At 40.4% G+C, this 16,121-nt stretch overlaps 1 long non-coding RNA gene across 1 annotated transcript in view; it reads left to right on the forward strand.

The window, feature by feature from the left end:
• Positions 1 to 16,121, forward strand: part of LOC135323334 (uncharacterized) — a 669,673-nt gene that overhangs the window by 394,828 nt on the left and 258,724 nt on the right. The window contains exon 3 of the long non-coding RNA XR_010384786.1: positions 5,906 to 5,990. This is a non-coding gene — a long non-coding RNA (uncharacterized LOC135323334). The remainder of the gene's footprint in view (positions 1 to 5,905; positions 5,991 to 16,121) is intronic.

Genomic DNA, 16,121 nt, shown 5'->3' on the forward strand with positions numbered 1-16,121 from the left:
TGTCATGTATAGACATTACTGAGCTCCTTCAAGGACCAGATGGACTTAAATATGAATGAATGAAGTGATAACCTAGGTATAATTAGTGGGACGGGATAATGACACTGTTATTAGACTGGGAATATATAGAATTAGAGAAGGCCCCAAACACTTATGTTTCACTGCCCAAAAATCATTATAGGAGTTGGGGCTGGGGAAGCTAAGAGAGCTTGCTTCATAAGGATGATTCCATCGCTTATGCTAAAACACATCCAGCCATTTTGTAGTTTTGCATATCTCTCTCCTGAGAGAATGAGGAGATAATTTTCAAGGCAGCTAAGCCCACATAACCACAAAAATGGAAATGAAATTAATGGAATAGTTTTTATATTCCCTCTCACATTCATCTATTAATAAATCACATGAAGCCAGAGCGTTTCTGCATTTATCACACAGTGGCCTCTTTTCTCCTAATGGCCATACTTCTGTCATTAACTACTAGAGAAATAGATGAATTGTCTCGAGTCTGGCAAAATGCACTATTTGCTCATAAATAGCTATCAAAGAATCATACCCGGGCCATGCAACTGACACATACCCTTGGGGCTGCTGGGCAGTGGAAGATGGTTCTAATTGAAGAGGTGCAGGAGAAGACCCATCTTCCCTGCTGTCTTTTGGACCATCCACTACCTGAAAGTGCACTGTTCTCTTGTCAACACTGTGAGGGGGGGGGGGTCAGGCTGAGACGACATCTATCTCTTTGTCTTTTCTTACATAACTTTTTAGTGGAAGCTGATGCATCAGGCAACTCAGAGGCTCTTGAACAAAAGTACATTAGCCCCAAAGGAAACAAATGGAAAAAATCTGAAAATAATAAATATTCTGTGTGCTGATTTACTACCTCTTATCTTCAGTTTAAAAGCACTTTGTGTCTAAGAGAGTGTCATGGCCATTTCCAAACCAGAGGGCCAAGACAAACACAGGATAAAAGAATTTTATTGGTCTTTAGAGCCTAAACTGCAACTTTGTTGAAACTAAGCAAAGAAAAGAATTCTGGACTCAAATGCAAGAATGAAGTGATATGAAAACCGTGGCGTTAGCCCAAGGCTATGCTTCTCTGGATCAGGTGTCCGTGTTCCCTGGAGTCCTGGCCTGGAGTGCTTGGTATTGCCTGCAACCTTATGATAAAGTTGGAGATATTTTAGTGAAACATTTCTTCTACTTGAGGGTTAGTAAATCATTTAGGAATACAATTGGCTGCAAGTAAAAGAAACAGTGATGTAAACAATTAGGAATGTAATTTACTTAAATAAAATCCCTGGCATTAGACATTTGGTGCTTTTGGGGAGTCTTAACAATTTCTCTTTTCATCCCGAGAAGCCATCCGTCAGCCATCCGTTGCATGTCAGCTTTTGTCCTATTTCTTGCCCTGTTGCTGTTGCAGTGGGGCTGCTGTACTTCCGGGGACCAAGGGTGTGCACTAGCCAAGCAGTGTCAGCTGCCTCTATTTCCTTTATAGGGGAGGAAAAAGCTTTCCAAGATTCTTTTCCTAAAGACTTCACTTGACTCCCAGAATCGGACAGGATTTCATCCCTACTTGTAGGGATAATGACACATTAGAAATAAAAATTATCTCAGTTGGCTTAGACTAGTTATGATTCTGTATTTGGGGCTTGTCACATTGCCATTTTGAACAAAATTCCAATTCTGCTAACTAGGAGAAAATGTCATATCTGTTATTTAATTAATGAGGTTAACCATAGTAAATAATTGAGAATATTTTAAAAATACTTAAACAAACAAGGATATATGGTATGACAAAATGCACACTTTTCATTAACTTTGAAGACATTGGAAGAAATTACATGCTTTCAACATGCATTTCAAGCCTGCTTTAGTGTATAACTGACCTTCCTCCACCCCTACCCTCACCTGAGCTGCTTCCCACAGAGTAACAAGGCCGTCTTTGAAAGGTACAATCTGAATATAGTGAGTGCTCCCTTGCTAAAAACCATCAGCACCATCCTAACAGTGTTGGGATAAAGTCTAAAGTTCTTATTGTAACTTTGAAAATCCCTCAGAGTCTGGCCCCAGGCTCCTCTCCCCACTTCCTGCTGCTCACTCACCTTTGAGGATGCTGTCATACTCGCTCAGTTCTTCAACAGAGCCAAACAATCTTGCCAATGAACCTGGTATATGCTTCTGTTTCTCTCTGGGTCCTCTGCTCTGGGTCCCTCTGCATCAGCTTCCTGTACTTTCCTCCCACTGGCTAGCTTCCAGCCATCCTTTCTGCTATTGCTTCTTCTGGGAAGCCTTCTATAATGACCCCTGACAAGATCTGATGACTCTATATATCTCTAAAAAAAATTAAAACACTAATTTGAAAAGATGAATGCATCCCAATGTTCGTAGCAGCATTATTTACAATTGCCAAGGTGTAGAAGCAACCTAAGTGTCCATCAGCATATACATGGGTAAAGAAGATGTGATATGTATACACAATGGAATACTGATCAGCCATAAAAAAGAATGAAATAATGCCATTTGCAACAACATGGATGACCCTGGAGGGTATTATGCTAAGTGAAAGAAGTCAGAGAAAGACAAATACTGTATGTTATCACTTATATGTGGAATCTAAAAAATACAACAACCTAGTAAATAGAACAAAGAGGGAACAGACTCACAGAGAACAAACTAGGGGTTCCCCTGGGAAAAGCAAAGGGAGAAGGGGCAAGATAGGGGAATGGGATTAAGAGGGACAAATCACTCTTCATAAGCTACAAGGATATATTCTGCAGCACAGGGAATATAGCTGATATTTTATAATAACTACAAATCTAGTGTAATCTTTAAAAATTGTGAATCATTATGTTGTACACCTGAAACTTATATAATATTGTATTATCAGCTATACCTCAATTAAAAAAAAATCTGATGACTCTACTTTTTGCATCTTTAGTACCCTCTCACTGCATTTAGAGCTTTTTTAAAAACACAATTGCTATAGGTTTTTCAGGGTGTAGAACTTTTCCATCTTTTTTTTTTTTTAAGAATCAACAGAATGCCGTAATCCAATCATAAAGGACAGTCAAATGTACTCACACATATTCAAGAAATCAGTCATCTAAGGTATAAATAATAAGTAGTTCATTTGTGTCTTTTTTTTCCGATTCCACATATAATGATATCATATGGCATTTTTCTTTCTCTTTCTGGCTTAGAATGACAATCTCCAGTTCCCTCCATGTTGCTGCAAATGGCATTATTTTATTCTTTTTATGGCTGAGTAGTGTTCCATTGTATGTATGTATGTACGTGTGTGTATATATATATGTATGTATGTATATAAATATATATGTGTGTGTGTGTATATATATATATATATACACCACATCTTATTTATCCAGTCATCTGTTGATGGACATTTAGGTTGTTTCCATGTTTTCGCTACCGTAAATGGTGCTGCTATGAGTACTGGGGGGCATATGTCTTTTTGAATTATATTTTTCTTCGGGTATATGCCCAAGAGTGGGATTACTGGATCATATGATAAGTCTGTTTTTAGTTTTTTAAGGAACCTCCATACTGTTGGTACGGACAGTATGGAGGAACTTTTCCACCTTACCCACCTTGTCCATCATCTGATTCCCACTGCCTGGCATATTGCCTGGCACTCACTAGGCATATTCCATACATGTCTTGATTTTCTCTTTGTTCCTAGTTACTTGATATTTGTTGAACTACTCCCAACTCACTTATTGGCAGCACAGTAGTTACATAGGGTGAACTCTCCCCCTTCTCAACAGGTTTGTAAAACAAAACTCAGACATTAAGAAAGGAAAATAGGGTATCAGAGGCATTTGTCCAGTTGCCAAATGTGACCCCAGTGCCCAGTTCATCAGGAATATTTGGCAGAAGATGAGAATTTGTCACAGGCACTCCTAAGAGAAGTTCCTTTTTCTTCAATAAAAAAGGCTTCTATCTTGCTTATAACTTGTTTTGTAAAGATGTCTGTCATCTCATACTTAAGAGTTTGTTGTTGTTTGTTTTATTTTCCTTCAAGTTTACAGATGAGAGCACAGGGCCTAGAATACTCATTAAGCTTGCTTTCCTTTTTTGAACTCTTCAATCCTTTTTGGTGGGTCTTGTTACTACTAATCTTATGCAGGCTATGAAGCAGGAAAGATGATGCCTGGGAGCCCTGAGGGACCAGCCTTATTGTGGATACCTCCAGATTCACGGGTCATTTTCAGAAGGAAGACAAGCAGAGAAAGGAGCTTCCAGATTTAGCAAAATCTGGATTTAGACATTCCCTTGAGCTCTCAGGTTTGTGAGCCAGTAAATGTCCCTTTTGTTTAGGCTACTTTCAGTTGAGATTTTGTCATTCACAAATGAATGATGAATAAAGTATTTGGAATTGGAAGTGTAATAGTTGACTGGCTAGAAGTTATCATCTTCACCCCTGTGGCCAGTGATGGGAGGAGTTACTTCCACCTAAACCACTGAATATTCTATTATCAGAAAAGAGGGAAAGGATGCCAGAGGACAAAAACAAAAAACAAAAGTATCTATTTTGTCCATATTATATGCACCTTGGTCACTGCAGCTTTAGCTAAATTAATGAATCGCTTCTATTTCTGAGGTTCGGGATTCCTTCAGAAGCAAATGACAACTTTCTGACAATTAATTCTTCAAATGCCATTTTGCCAAGACTAGTTCCCTGAAAGCCAATTTGTCAAAAGTTAATTGTAAATTTTAATTTAAATTCAAAAGTATATGAATAAATTAGAATTAGCCAAAATATATCATATAAAAATTAGGATTAAATGAAAATTGCTGTATCAACAGAGATTTTAGTTACAAATGACAACATGTATTTTTCTAAATAATGTATTTAATAGCCAAAGTTGAGCATTTTTTTTGTTACAACTGTTAAATCTGTTGTTAATTTTTACAGAATTATAGTGAGCACACTGACAACACCAAAAGCTGGCAGGGATGTGGAGCCACAGGAAGTCTCATTCATTGCTCATGCAAAATGGTACAGCTACTTCCAAAGACAGTTTACTCGTTTCTTACCATACAGTCCAGCAACCGTATTCCTTAGTATTTACCCAAAGGAGTTGAAAACGTATGACTACACAAAAATCTGCACCCAGATGTTTATAGAAGCTTTATTCATAATTGCCAAAAATTAGAAGCAAACAAGATGCCTTTTAGTAGGTGGATGGATAAACTGGAATATTATCCAGCACTAAAAATAAATGAGCAATCAAGCCGTAAAAAGACAGGAAGGAGTCTTAAGTGCGTATTACTAAGTGAAAGAAACCAATCTAAAGAGGCTACAGACTATATGATTTCAACTATAGTATTTTCTAGAAAAATCAAAACTATGGCATCAGTAAAAAGATGAGTGGTTGCCAGGACTTAGGTCAGGAGGAATGAGCAAGTCAAGAACAGAGGATTTTTAGGGCAGTGAGAATACTCTGAAATGAAAATACTCTTTATGATGCTGTAATGATGAATACATGTCATTATACTTTTGGCCAAACCCTTAGAAGGTAGAACACCAAGAGTGATCCCTCATGTAAACTATGGGCTTTGGATGGTTATGATGTGTCAATGTAGGTTCAACATGTGTAACAAATGTACTCACTGGTTAGGGATGCTGATGATGGAGAAGGCTCTGTGTGTGTGGATTCAAGGCTATATAGGAAATCTCTGTACTTTCCCTTCAATTTTGCTGTGAACCCAAAACTGCCCTAAAAATTAAAGTCTTAAAAATTACAGTGGTCCTGCCAAAAAAAAAAAAATTGCAGTGACCAAATTGGGTATATTTGGGCAAATTATCCTTTGGCAACTAGACTTTCTCTCTTGATCTAGATCTCAAGTGAGTGACTGGAGACATTAATTTTATTCACAGGTTCATTTGACCCATTTGAATTGAATAGTTGGGCTTTCCATGAATGAGCCAAGAAGTCCAATGCACGTGGATGAAGACAGTGCAGGTAAGAAAGGATGTCTTCCGTAAGGGAAGATCTGCAGCGTGCAGGCCGCAGGTACTCCACTCTGTGCCTCATCTTCATCTCCTTTACCAAGCCTCTGATCTGTTAATAAACTACATCATTTTTTAGTTAATTTCTATTGTAAACATATTGTGGTGGTTAAAGGTCCTGCTTTCCAGTACAAACAGCCATTTACTGAATGTGTGAAACTTGCGTAGGTCACACTAAGTCAGGTTATATTGCAGTAAGGAGTACCCCTTAAGTCTTAGTGCCTTAACACAGCAGTGTTTCATTTCTCATTCCTGTTCCATGTCCAACATCGGTCAAGAGTGGAGAGTAGGAGGGGATACTCAGGTCTTCATTGTCTTTACTGAGGGATCTCACAGGGGCTACATCAGCTTGGAGCTATACAACCTGAACACACGGCCTGTTAGGTCTACTCAGCAAAAGATGAGAGCAAGGGGGCGCACACAAAGGCTCTTACATACTTCCACTCATGTTCCACTGGCCAGAGGAAGTCGCATTGTTACATTTTCCTTCAAGTGGGCCTGGGATTGTAATCCTCTGAGTACCTGATGAGAAGGGAACTGGAAATTGGTGAACATTAGTATTGTCACTATAGGTAATTAATTGTTCTGTGTCTCTGTTAGCTCATCTGTAAAATAAGGATGCTAATACCCACGTCAGAGAGCTGTTTATGAAATTGAAAATGACATAGTGAATGTGCAAAGCCTCGCACTGCACTCGAAATCAATAGGGTTAAGTGTTATTACTATTGGAATTAATGTCTTTAGGATAGACTATTATATTGAGTTGCATCATTCTTGTTTTTTTTTTAAGTATATCACATATAGAGTCAGATTAATTAATTTTCATTGGAATGAATAAGTTTCATAATCACCAACTTTGTTTCTTCTCTTGTCCTGCATTTCAGGAAATAACATTGTCATCCAGCCATTTACTCAAGCTATAAATTTCGGCATCATCCTTAACGCTTCCCTTTTCTTCACCTCCCTGACTCATTCAGTTCGTTGTCTTGTCATTTCTACTTTATATCTTTCCACCCGACTGCTACCACCTGTTCCACACCACCGCCACCATGGGACTGTGGCAGCAGCCTCCACCTGGTCTCCCCAGTATCTGCTCTTGTTCTTCTCCAGCTTCTATTTCACACAGAGCCAAAGTGACTTTTTTAAAAAAATGCAGACATGAATGAGCTTCTTTCTAGATTATGTCCTTGAAAGGCTTTCCATTCAATTTTTTACCAACACGTACAGAGCTCTCTATGAGCATGGGCTCCTCTACATAAAATCACACTCCAGTTCTACAGGGATGAATGAGCTACGCAGTGTTTCTCCAGTTTGCTTTCTCTGGACTCTGATGCATAGGGCTAAAGTTCCTGGTTTGCATCTTGGTTGCTGCATGGAGTCATTCTCCCCTCTCCCAAATAAAACTGCAGTCAAAATAAGGTAAACTCAAAGGCCATTCTTGTCACCTCCCAAAGGTGCTCTAAGAGCTCTCATTTTCCCAGAGAACAGAGATGGAATTATTGGCTTCCACTTGTCAAAAGCCCTAAAGTTGCCAGTGTATCACAATAACTCAGAGGATTGTAAACCTCAGTGTGATTGCAGACTGTGTACCCATTTGAAAGCTTTTATCAGCTTCTTTCTGTTTTTGAGATGGCAGAGAGAATCACACTGGAGACAAATTAAAAACAATTGTCGTTACACCTGGGCCTATCAGTCAACCCCTCTGAATGTGATTCCAGTAGAGAAAGAGGGGTTTCTACTCCCAGATGAGGCACATTTGTTACAAAATGTAGTTCCATTCTTTTTGGTAGGTCTGCAAACATTTGTGACTTGAGGCTCTTCTTTTTCCTGCGATTAGCATGGTTTTTCAAATCAACATTGTTGAGGCATAATTCACATTCATACAAATGTACAAATTTGAATATGTAGGACAATAAGTGTTGACAAATGTATACATTCATGTAACCACCACGACAATGAAATATGAGGCATCTCCATTGCCTGCAAATGCTCTGTGAGGTCCTTTGCAGTAATCCCTTCCATTCTCTGCTGAAGATAATCACTAATCTGCTTTTGCTTACTGGAGACTAGTTTTGCATGTTCTAGGTTCTCCTGAAATATAATCATCCAGCATCTGTTCTTTTGTGTCTGGCCTCCTCTTCTCAACATCACGCTTATTTTTATTTTCTTTAGATTCACCTGTGCTGTATATATTAGTAGTTCATTCTGTCTTCTGCATAGTATTCTGTGTTTATCTGTTCTCTTGCTGATGCTTTGGATTGTTTCCAACTTGAGCTCTTCTGAATATAGCTTCTGTAAACATTTGTGGACTCATGTCTTCCGTAGACACATGGCTTATTTCCCTTGGGTAAACACCTCCTCTAGGTTAGCATAATTTAAAAATTCTCAGTGACGGTCTTAGAATTTAAAAAACAGGTTTGACATTTGTGTTTAGATATTCTAAATGAAGACATTGTTGGCATGATGCTCCCTTTTAAAATTCCATCAATTTAGAGCAAAATTAAAAAAAAAATTAGTACTTTGGCGCAGTTTGGTTTATCAAGGCATAATTAAATAAATCACATATTTGTTGGCATATCATACCAGCAAATATCCTAAACCTACCAAGCAAAATATGTAATATCAACAATATCTGTGGGATACACCTAAGTAGGATTGCCTCCACCATGAAAGACTCCAGGCTAGATGGGAACAGTGTATCAGTGTGACTCAGAGACTTCACAGTAATCATGAAATCCTGAGTTGTGTGTTACGCACTAGAAGTAATCAGGAGATCAGAGAGGCTGAGTGGTGGGCAATGATTATCTGGGGTGTAGGTGTAGATTTCAAAATGAAATCATTGCAGAGAAGGAGGTACTCCAGTCTCTCCCCAAAGCAAAGAGATTTACTGATCCATTTGGTCAGAATTAATGTCAACTGTTCGGCCATTTGGACTTGTGGTTACGTGTGGCAAAAGGGCAAAAGCCCACATGTATCTTACATTCTCTCTTTTTATGCAGTTGAGTGGATAAGTAGACCTTGGGGTCCTGTGATGTGTCATCTCTCATCATGCATGCCCTGCAGGGATAACTGAGCATTCTTGGATTCGGATTTGGGAGATGATGTGGTAGCATGTATATATATATTTTTCTCAAGGCTAAACTGAGGGCTCCAACCTGGTATGTATCACAGATCCTCAAAGATAGGTGTGACTTACATAATAACTGATCTGGATTTCTAGTTTGCCTCTCTCTTTTGCTTTTGTCTACCTTTGGCTCCTCATTTTGAGGAAGTGTTTCTGGTATAGAACCTGAATCCTTGGCCATGATACCATTTATATGCCACCCAAAGATTCACTACTTTAAACCCTGAAATAATTTATGATAAATATTTTTAATGGGAAGTTGGAACAAAATGTAGATATTTCAAACTGTGGAAAGTTTAGTTCCATATTCATAGTTTCTTCTGGGACAGAGTTACAAAAACAACAAATAAGGGAGAGGTAAGCAAAGCTTAAAGAATCTTATGGACTATCTTAATTCCTCCACATCGGTAGCAAACTTCAGAGTCCCTGCCTTGACTGTAATTGGTTTTATTATTTCTGAAAGAGGAGGTAGTGGGCAGGTAGGAGCATGAGGAGAGGGGACACCTAGGGAACCCCATCTAGCATTTTCTTCTCCTCGGTTTCCTTCTGAGAAGGTTATGTTCTACCTTTCCCAATGAATAAACGGTTCAAACAGAACAATAGGGATATATTGTCTCTGGTTAGCAGTTTAAATTTGAGAGAAAAAATGGCAAATGTCTTTCACTTCCTACTTCAACTTCAATTCATTGTCAGTGGCTATCCAGAGGCCTAAGGCTCATGGGAAAATGCATTGAAATTGATTAGCGATGTCTGCCACAAGGCTCAGTGTGAAAGAGAATCACAATTGATTAGCGATGTCTGCCACTGGTGAAAAATTGGTGAATTTTGACTGCTCTTGTCACACTTATCTGAACCGTCCAATCTGGATGACAGCTTTTCTCTGGAGTCCCAGGAATCATCTCCCTTTGGAGAACAACACTTCAAGACGCACTTAAAGGATAGTGACTGTTTATTTTCTGAGAGTGTCAGTAGGTTTAAATGCTGATGGAATTTGGGGGAAACTTTGAGGAAAACACATTGTAATACTAGGCAGGTATGACATTAGCTTCATTCTTGTGCTCCCTTTTACTGCTGGAGATATTTTTATTTCTCTCTCATGTGACACAAGAGCAGCAACAATATTTGATTCAAACAGAACCTTTTTATTCAAAGGCCTCACATTGTAATGGGTAAAAACTTGGAAAATGCCTGCGGGAAATTAGCAGCCCAAGTTGCTTATTCACTTCCAGCCTATTAAAATCATCCTGAACTTTATAAACTGAAGGATATTTTCCTCCCAAGGGTGTTCTTCTGTGTTGCTTCAGCTTTTAGAAATAATCCAAGAAAAGTAAACAGAGAGCCTGGGAAGATTCCAGAAAAGTTTCAACTGAGCTACAAAATTCATTTAACTTCTTGTATTATTGTGTTTCCTTGCAAAGCCCATGGATCATACCACACTGTTCTTTCTGCAAAACAGTTGAGAATTACCAGTAATTGGAACTATTTACATTCAATGCCATCGTGACAGAGGCAGCTTTATTATATTACAGGGGAATGATTAATAGATGACAGAGATTAAAGATTGCATCTCAGTGGGTAGGCCTCTTGTCTGATCTGTCATTTCGCTGATTACAAAGGCATGCAAATTATATAAACAGAAAAATGATTTTCTTTTATGCTAATTTTAGCTCAGCCCACCTGCGCATTAACTCATTTTCAATTAACCGTTGGAAGGCGGGTTATAATGGGTTCACCATGGTAGATTTCTGCCTTGTTGGCCTGTCCTCTCTGACATCAAGTGCAGTTGTAGCATATCCTTATTTCAGCCTTAGTTTCAGGCGCATTTTTTTAACCTGTTCTCTTTAATTCCTGAAAAGAGAGAATGCAAGCAAATAGCATACATGAACTATAGAGCTTTAGGAGCTGGCGTGACATGATTTGGGAAAGGTAGAAGGCTTGTCTTCCTGGGCAAACTTGGCAAATGAAAGCAATATTCTTGCCTACTTGACTGTTGTGGTATGTTTACTTCCTAGGCTTGTGTCTGTTTGCCAAGAATCTTTAGTATTATTAATTCATATAGTATCAGTACTCTCTTTTGCCTCTATCTTAGGCCAAATCTAGATGTCATAGGGATAAACAAGGTTAGAGTCATTTCCGCCGGAGCAAGAACAGAAAATCAATGTCACCTCCAGTGCCAACTTGAAGCAATTGATAGTGGTTTCTTTGCGACTAAGTCCAACGTGATCAAGTCAAGATGCAGTGGAAAGAAGGTTAGGCTCAATTAGTGCTGTCTGCTGTGGGCAAGGGAGAGTCACTGGTGCCTTGTGGTAGGGATTACCATTCTTGCATTAGACTTTGCAGTCTCCTGTTAGGTCATAAGCCTCTGAGGGCAAAAAGTATCAGTAATTCCTTTTTAAAGCCTCAGTTCCAGGCACACAGTAGCTGCTCCACCAGATAGCTAAGAACATTGGGTCTGGAGTTAGACTATTTGGGCTTAATGGCTGTCTCTGTCACCTACTAGCTGCGTGATCTTGGCAAGATTTCAACCTACGTGTAGTTCAGTTTCTTCCTCTACAGAAAGGCTATAAACGTTCTTAATTCATAGGGTTATAATGAGGGTTAAAGGAAATAAATAATAATGCATATACAGAGCTTGGCATAGTGCCTGGGACATAGTACCTGCTCAAGGAATAGATGCTTGAATGAATATCGGAAGGAAAGACGTTGCTGTATCTCCAGTTCAGTGTTCATGTTTTATTTAAAGCAAGGAAGCTGAAGGGAAGATCAAAAACAGTCCTGCTATTTATAGTTCAAGAAATGTTTATAAAGTTTATAATAAAATCTTCAACCATTAAGATTTAGGTTAGAGCCTTATTATTCCAGGCTTTAGTAAATGTGAGGGAATTTCAGAGTTTGGCATGAGGACACCAAAGGGAGAGGAAAACGAGCTGCAAAGAAAAACTGGCTTCTCGGGGGAAGATGTTTTCCATGATCACGCCTGTCTTTTATTCTCCCATGCCTATTCCCAGGTGTGATGTGAATATGATACGAGTATTTTTCTTTTTTTCCTTCTTGAGCAACAGTGATTCAGGGCAAGCATGCCGGTGAAGGCTTAAGTACAATTTCAGGAGCCGTGACTACTGCCCACCCCCCAGAGCTTGCTGACTCCTTTTCACCAACAGAAAGCCGCCTGATGCCACCCACTTACTTGCATTTTATGAGCATCGTCTTAACCCTCTCTGCAGACCTGCGTAGTGAGCCTTGTTATCCTCCTCTTACAAGCAGGAAGACCGAGGCCCACGATGAGAAGTCAGTTCCCCTATTCCTCTGTTACTGCCAAGACCCAAATGGCTGATGACATCCCAGACCAGCTGGTACTCAGAGCTCTTGGGCAAAGTGGGAGGTGAGAGCTGTCTCAGTCCACCAGGCCAAGCCGGTGTTAGCTTCAAAGACAGGCAACTCTTGTTAAAGTTTCCTGTGCATTACTATTATTCTTTTCATCTGGAGTTAGAGAGTCACTGCGTCAGGTGACATTTTAAATCAAGTTTTGGACATTTTAGTGCAGAGCAGTTTTCAGAAGCTTGGTTCTGTGGTTCAGTGTTGGACTTAAATCAGCACTTTGCAAACTGCAGTGCAGACGAGGATCATGTGGGCACCTTACTAACAGGAGCATCAATCCAGAGGGGGTGGGGCCTAGGACGTCTGCAGTTTTAGGAAGTTTCCAGGTGATGTTGGTCCTGGTGAGCAAGGACTACACTGTGGGTGTCAAGACCAAGGCTTCTTGAAAGGACCTCGCACAGATAACTTGCGTCCAAATATGCAGACATGAAGAGAGCCTGTGTCAGTGGGCTTGAGCAGGGAGCTGGGGAACAGACGGTTTAACAAACACCCAGGTGATTCGACTAAAGCTTGTTTGCCAAATGCCCCCTCATTAGAATCACTTGGTGGTTAAAGTCCACAGACTCCCAGGCTCCTCCTTCTAGAGATTCAGGTGTTAAAGATCTGGCTTTCCTTGTCTTGACCTTCACAACCTCCTGACCTGTGGCTCAGGGAGGGAAAGCAACTGGTTCAGAATCAAAAGCAGTAAAGAGGAATCTTGGGCGTAGATATAGACTAATGGGGAAGAGACGGAGGAGAAGAAACCGACAGTGAGTGAGAGGATGGATAAGGAGTTGCAGAGGCGTCATCAGGAAGCCCCCCTGGGCTGCCCTCGACCCCCCACCCTGCAGCCAGCCCACTGGGCTTGCTCTGGGCAGCTTGCTCCCCAGAAAGAACTGCAGTGGCGTCGCCACACTGTGTCCGGCTTCGGGAAGACGAGAGGCTGCTTTCATTTTCAGACAGGTAAGCTCCACAAGAGACAGCCATGCGGACTCAGAACTGGCTGGAGAATTTCACTGAGGCATCACACATTTCTAGAGTTTCTAGTGGTTGCCGCACTGGTACCCCCTGCCTTGGGTTCTTGTTGACCAAAGACGAATGAGCAATCTGCAAACATAACTGGAAATCATGTTCTGAAAACATAGCTTTCAGAACAATCCCCTGCACTTCTTTATCAACCTTTTTAGTCACTCTATAATCTTTTTATTCAGCTTTTACACACAGGTACACTTACATTTTTCTATTGTTGGTAAGACTGTTATTCAGGAAAGAGAGACTTACTAAGTGTAATTTAAAGATCCAGTAGATGGAAGAGAGTGGAATTCAGACTTGTGCAGGCAGATCAAGGATAATGGTTTAAAATACCAACATGAGAATTAATTAGACCAGAGATAGCAAAAATACTTCATCTTTTCTGCCAATCCCAATCCATTATTGGTTTGTCCAGAGAACTGTGTGGAAAGGATTCTGAGCTAGCTCCTGAACTTAAAAAGTGCTGTGATGGTTTAATAACATTTTTCTTGGGCTCTGGATGACTTGTGACTCATTTGCTGCGTTAAATTCTACCTCATTGCATTTCGCATCCAGCATTGCGTTAACAAATAACACGTCCAACCTCTTTGCTCATTGTGAGGGTGGCTGGTAGGAAAATGCAAAACTGCTGAGGAACACGGCTAGCCCTTTGCTGTTAAGTTCTCTCCTACCTCATTTTCATAGCCCGTGAGTGTAAGGCAGGGGTGGAAAAACTTAGTTCCGTGGACATCCAGGTGGTAAATATTTTACGCAGATGGGGTCATGTGGTCTCTGTCACAGCTACTTTACTCACTTTGTAGAAAGGAAGTCGGACGGAGCCATAGACAATATGATGGGGACAGTGACGATCACGGCTGGGCTCCAATGAAAACTTATGTCTAAAAACTCGTGGTGGCTCAGAAAGGGCCCATGTACCATGGATTGCCAACACCTGGTATAAGGGGTTCTTAGGAAATCGCTACTTCGTGAAGAGTGTAGATGCTGAGATTAGGAAAATAAGGCAGAGCTGATTAAGGAGCAATGAAACGCCGTAAGTGCCCTGGGAGGACTCTGCAGAGAGCCTCCTTAGTCTCTTGCGTGGCGCCTGCGGTAGGCGGATGCACGTGCTGCCCGGGGTTTATATTGCATTATGAGAACTGACCTGTGCTTTTCTACATCAGGTCTCTTGTAAAAAGGCAGCAGTAGTCAAGAGTATTCTGGCCTTTGGCTGCACTGATGAAGTTTTTGCAACAGACGATGCCACCGGTATCTGATGGGCACTGAGTGCAAATGGCAAATGGTTTAGCAGGCTAGTATCTCATTCGCTATTAAAATATTCAGCTTGTCAGTCAATGTAGCTTTTGAGACTGCCTGATTATGAATTTTTCTCTCCATAGCTTTCTTGCTTGAGTCTGAATATTTACAGATATCCAAAACAAAATGGAATTCCTGTTATTTACATATTTTTTCTGTATTTGTAGCTTTATTACCTAAGGCAGCTTAGAACTACTGTGCTTTAAAGTGCTTTGGAGGGTAGAGGTTTGATGACTGTGTTGGCTATTTTTATTGCTTATAACTTCTTAAAACTGATACTAAGTGAAGAATGTTTAATCAACTTTTTAAAAAGACCTTGGTGGCTGAATCTTCTGTGTATTATAAATAAATAATAACTACTGCTTCAGATTTGTGCTCTAACTGTACTTGGGGTGAGTATGTGCTAGATTCAGGGTGAATGTGTGTTAACATGGGATTTGGTGTGGAAGAGCCAGTCGTCCCTGCTCTGTTATTAGTGCCCTAAATAAACCTTGGTTTGCTTTGGCTGGCTCTGTGAGATGATGCTTATGGCGTTTAGGAACTGGAATAGAGCAAAGACGCCATCCCAGAGGGAGAAGGGGTGAATGAGGTCATGCTTCTTGGCTGGTCCTTCATTCTCCATAGAACCCAAGGGCCCCCGACAGAATCGAGTGCCACCGAGGCTCTCCATGTCATCTTCTGGAATCCACAGTATCAGCATCTGGAGGAGGGTCACCTTGTCAGTTAATATCCATGCCCTTCATTCCGTTGATTCTGATTGTCCCATCGTACCCTCCCCAGCCTCATCTCTGTCTCACCCCACAGGCCCACCTGGCTACCGTCATCCTACCTCAAATGTCTAGTTAACTTGCCCATCCCAAAGGATGATTCAGATCTTTTCACAAAAATCAAACTCTCTAATTCCCATTTCCTCCACCCTCTTCTGCCTTCAACCTCATCAGTGAGATCCCGGGACTCAACTCTTTGTGTTCTTAAAATTGACATTTTCCTATGTATTCTTAATTTTCTTAAATCTAAAATTAATTACAGTCTTTACTACCCTGTTGGACAATGCAGAGACCTTAGGAGAGTTAAATTCCAATCACCTCCACGTGGCTTATGAACTTCTGTTGTTCAGTGTTTGCATTTCCCGTATCTTTTTGACTCCAAGCCACTATTAATTTACACAGTCAGAGCTTGTTTGGCTTTACCCACACGTTCATCCATCTGCCTTGCTCACCTTTCATTGTCTGCATTTCAGACCTTTCTGGTATAATACTTGCTTTTCCAAATGTATGT

This window comes from Camelus dromedarius, chromosome 17 (genome assembly GCF_036321535.1).
Source record: "Camelus dromedarius isolate mCamDro1 chromosome 17, mCamDro1.pat, whole genome shotgun sequence".
Lineage (NCBI taxonomy): Eukaryota > Metazoa > Chordata > Mammalia > Artiodactyla > Camelidae > Camelus > Camelus dromedarius.